Source organism: Pezoporus flaviventris, unplaced genomic scaffold, assembly GCF_033815535.1.
Source record: "Pezoporus flaviventris isolate CSIRO_AGI_PZ_B2104156 unplaced genomic scaffold, CSIRO_AGI_Pfla_v1 ptg000007l, whole genome shotgun sequence".
In the NCBI taxonomy this organism is placed as follows: domain Eukaryota; kingdom Metazoa; phylum Chordata; class Aves; order Psittaciformes; family Psittacidae; genus Pezoporus; species Pezoporus flaviventris.
In genome coordinates, this window is record NW_026892555.1 from 50765549 (window position 1) to 50770989 (window position 5441).

Sequence of the window (5441 nt, forward strand, 5' to 3'; positions counted from 1 at the left end):
TTTTGAGTGGTGCCCAATGCCAGGACAAGAGGCAATGGACACAAACTAAAACACAAGAAATTTCATCTGAATGCAAACCCCCCTACTTTTTACAGTGGTAGCACTCAAACACTGGCACAGGTTTCCCAGAGAGTCTGTGGTGTCTCCCTCCTTGGAGATATTTAAAAGCCATCTGGACATGGCCCTGGGCAACCTGCTGTAGGTGGCCCTGCTTGAGCAGGGGGGTTGGACAATGTGACCTCTAGAGGTCCCTTCCAACCTCAGCCATTCTGTGATTCTGTGACTAATTCAGATACCCCACAGAGCAGCACTGTTCTTGCTTCCCAATGACAAAATAACAAAATACTCTAGTGAAATTCCTTTTTCTGACTTTGATGAAAGAAAATGTGCTATGCATCATTAAAAACATACCAGCATATTAAAACCATATTATGCTTGTAAAATAAAGAATGTTTTTTCATCTGTTGCCATCAAATTTATGCCTGTGTTAATGTGAAAAATTAAATAAATCCACATGGATGTCTCAATTAGTGATGCAAAATAGGTATATTATTTAGTTTGAAAGGAAAATATTTATGTTCGAAGTTTGGGATGGAATATATACACTCCCATGTTTCAAATTAAAACATATTGGACAATTTCCAACCAGAAAGCAATGTCAAGATGAAGGAGATGGCAGGTTGGCCATTTTTCCCTATAATGGCTCCTCAGTCCAGGCTGAAAATGCAGTAAAACCAGAGAAACATCTGTCCTGGCAGGTTGGCCATTTTGCCCTACAATGGCTCCTCAGTCCAGGCCGAAAATGCAGTAAAACCAGAGAAACATCTGTCCTTGGTCTGGTTGACCTGAATGCGCAAGAGGCATATAGTGTTGTTGGACAGGACTGGTGGCAGCCTGCAAGTGTGAAGTCTGGACAGTCACAGACCACACTGAAGTGGAAGGGCATGCTGATCATCTTTCTTTCAAAGGAAATGAAAGAGAAATTAAAGCCTCATTTGTTTAGTGGTAATTGAAACAAGACGAGTCACCGCCCAAGGTGCAACACAAAATAGGAAGGCTGGGTTGGAAACTCGGCCGTGTGGCTAGAGGGGTTTCACTGGAAATTGGTTGCAAAAAAGAAAGGAAATGGGGCATTGATTTGGTTGAAGCTCTGCATTAGCTTGTGGGTGGAAAGAAGCACAAAGCAAGCAGACAGCTGGACAGGCAGAGCGTGTGTGGCCCCAGAAAGGTAGCCAAGAATAAATGACTTTCTTTCTTTCCAGCTCTGAAAAGGCTGGAAAAATATCTCACAAACAAGAAGACAACTTCTAACTGTAAGGTCCTCCTGTGTCTGAGCAGAAAAAATATTTGTATTTTAACAAACAGGTTTTACCCCACTCATAAAAACAATTTTGACTTGAAGTGACCCTAGAACTCTGTGCAAAGAGCAGCTTATCTAACTGCAACATCATACAACCTACAGCACTTAAATCAGTGCCCCATAAAGCTGGCTTAGAGTCCCATCCTGCTATCAATTAGAACTCTTCTCACAAAACAGTCTGCAAAAGATGTATATTACAGTCTCAGAGCTATACAGCTTCTCCCACAAAGTTATGAAACCTTTATTCCTTTAGGGATAAACAGTAAAGCAACATCTAATTTGTATGAATAACTCTTTCAGCTGCTTAAATACATCCAGCTTGATGAATTTTTTAGGCTGTTCTGATTTCTCTGAATGTATTAATCTTCCACACCTGTTAGTTTATTGGAAACAGTGGAACATGCTGTGCTACTAGTGTTTCACCCTTCCTTCCCTGCTTTTTGAAGATTCATGGTGTGATAGCTTTTTTCAAATAATAAAATACTAGTTAACTGTCCTTTAGACGGATCTCCAGGTAAGAATTTCTGTCTGGATGGTCTGTGGGATGAAAAAAACACACTTGTTGACAAAAAAAAATCCTGTTTTACCTTACTTTAGTTGTTTAGACTAGTCGTGGTTCTTGCTGAATTGAGAATTTGCGGAAATGAGTAATAGTGCATGGACTACTGCTTTTTTCTTGCCAATTCCTCATCTCTAGATGCAATGCCATTTGAGTACAGAGCTATCCAGATGTGTGTCGCAGCTTGATTTCCTTGGGCTGTCTGAGGAAATGCTTCAAGAGAAGCAGTGCTTTCTACCCCAGTGACATGATAAATCCCTTCAGGATGCTATATAGTACCAGAGCAGCAAAGCTTTATTGCATTTGCCTTAAATGCGTCCCTTTCCAGTTCGTTGAAAAGCCATCCTCTCTTACAAACATATTTGTGAAGCCCACAGAAAAAGCATTTTGTCATGTTTGACTGAACCTTCTTTAATTTGACAGTGGAAACTGTGCTTCTGTAGCCTGAGCTGTATGTAATCTGGGCTTTTTCACTGACACAACAGAAATAGCTCCTATTTGAAGGTGAAAATTTTAGCCCAAATTTCTGTGCCAACAACACACACTAAAGTCTACAATGCAGGAGGAAAGAAATGTATGCCTTAATCCTTTGAATGAACAGGTGCCTCAGTGTTAAAGACAGATTAATACTGATTTGGAATATTTATTTTACATATCCTCTATTGGTGTCTGCCTCTCGCTACCCTGTTGCAATGCTAAAGACTCAGATGGCCAAAGCACAGCATGGCTTTTGTTTTCTCTTGCACCTGATCTGTGGAAGAGGAGGTAAGCTTGTGGCAAGAGCTGAGGTGGGAACTGTGCATAGCCCTCGGAGATGGCATTTAAGCCTTAATAAGTAGGGAGAGGGGAGGAGAGAAGGATTTAGATACCCCTGATGAGATGGGATGGGCCTACAGGTTGCAATCATCTTATGATAATTTTCAAGTTGCAGATTCCCTTGTTTTGACTTCTCTCTCATTTTACTTCTTTTTTGACAATGTGGGGACTTATAACTGCATTTTGCTGTAGCAGCTGTACCTGATGCAGCAGTGTGTGCTTGAAACACGATGCAGGACCTCCAGCTCCTTGTCCTGGGATGGGTTTCCCATGAAAGAGCTGAGCTGCAGGGACAGTACCTGCTTTTAGCCTTGCATTGTGCAGGGCAAACTCCCTGTTGTGAGGGCTTGTGCACTCTGCTGCTGGAAATGTCCACTGCTAGGGCTGCCTTTGGGACTCATTTGTTATGGTTTGCGTAGATGGGCTGGCAATCAGAGCTGGTGCTAAGGCAGGCACTGTGATTTATGGGGCTTGCCCCACTCTGCCCAGCCTGCGCTTTCCCACTTGTGTTCCCGGCCACATGTTCAGCTGGGTGGTCCTCAGAGAACAGGCCAGTCCTGTCTCTGGCCAGACAGGCACTGCATCTGCTGACATAGATGGTCTAGAATGGACATGGAGAACCAGGTCCAGCTGTAGGTAAGGCTGCTTTTATTTCCATGTGACCTGCCACAAGCCTAAGAAAGCATTGAGCAGAGCATGCTCACGCTGCCTTTTTGCTCTCTTCTTTTAAAGCTTAGGCTTTTATAGTGGAGAAAATAAAGATGACAAGTGAGCTGAAAACATTCAGAGGATCAGAAGATTTATTAAGGTGCTTCCTGACAGCCTTTTTATTTTGACTATGTCATTCCTTTATGACATTTACTTTTGCTGTGATGGTTACTATTACTACCCTTTACGTTCTTGTATGTGGTTTTACAGCATGGCTCACGGATTGATTACAAAAGGACCATTGCATATGCTTAAGATCAATAATCTGCAGGGCATGTGATATTTAAAAAATAAAAAAATGCTTGAAGCAGGATTGTTTAATAGACTTATATGTACTTTCAGACCATACTATTCTCCCTGATAAGCCCACAAATTCTTCTGGAGAGGAAGGGTTAGTCTTCCTAACAGCTGAATATTTTTCACAAAAGCAAGTGTCACATTTATTGTTAAAAAAAATCCAGAAAATCAGTCCATCCCCTTCACACTGGTGACTGACAGATGATAGTAATTCCTTAGTGAGTGAATGTTTGTCTTGGAAGAGTATCAATGTGGAATCTTTTTTCTTTTTTTTTTATAATTTAATTTTCAATTTTAAATAAAGGGATCAAAACTAATGATTAAAACGGGACCTCAAATCGGCTTCTTAGTTATTACAGGAAAAAAGGGATTGTTAACATTCATGAAGGCCCTACTTAAAAAAACCAAAAGACTTCAAATGAACTGAAGAATGAAGTAGATTCTGTAAACAATAGGTAACAAGGAATACAGAATAGCATCAATTAGGCTCAATAACTACAAATATGCTGACATATTTGACTACTTTCGTACAATTTATTAACTCCACACACTAAACTCAAATGCACACAACTGTAGAAGTGGCAGAATGGATGCATCTAAGTCCAGTTCTTCTTTGACACCAGCAGCATCTTTCTCAATCACATGAGTGGATGAAAAAAGCTTTTCAAAACTGAGACTATAATTTTTCAAATTTGCTGGAAAGACAGTGAATCTGAAAGCAAAGGATACAGACTGTCCACTTTTCAAACTTGGCCTAACAGAAGACAGCTATTAGCTTTACTTATCATTTCTGGCTTCAACATTAATGTGGAGACTCACTTAAAAAAATCTAACCACACTGCAAAACCCTACCTGTAAATAGTGTGTGTTTTATGAGTGAGACTGGAAGTCACCACTTATGGTCATCACTTTAGTGAGGCAACTGGTAAGAGCATATAAAGAGCAGCAGGGTTGTAACCTGGGATATTAACAAAGCAGGAAGATTCTCATGTATTCCAACTTTGAAGTGTTACTTGTATAAAGACTAAAGAATATATAAAGTCTTTAAAGAAGAAAAATGAATATATATTTCCATATTTTTTTTTATTTTAGTGAGAGCCACAACTTTTTCTGTGAATTATTCATAGCATTTTGTCCCACTATGCTGTACCTTACACATGTAATCCAGCAGGCTGTCTTGCTTGCAGTGGTTAAGACTCATTTTATCAGTCTGTTTTTCAGAAACAAATTTAGACGCTAAAAATCTTTCTGAGCTGCTTTCAAGTAGGCCTGCCAATACTATGCCATACATGATGTACACTAGGGTCGTGGGTAGTGTGAAGGGGTGTATGGTACTGATTTCAGTGGGGCCCCCATGATCTGCCCCAGCAGAGAACAGAGCCTCACACCCATGCAGTAAAATATAAAGCCTTAAAAGTGTGCTCAGCAGTTTGGAAAGAAGGTCAACCATGTGTTTTATGTGTTACCATTTCTCTGATAAGCCTGTGGCTGTGCGAGTTCAGAGGATGTACTGTGCCTTCAAAATTAATCTTGCAGTCAAACTTGTCGCTTAGCATTTACGCCATGACCTTTTAGCTTGAGAATAAGAGAAAAATTAGCATTCTTATGTTATTTACAAAACTGATTTTAAATGTTTTACATTCTTTTGATAACATTGTATGCAGCTTTAGTCCTCTAGCATCATGCTTGGTAAAACATCTA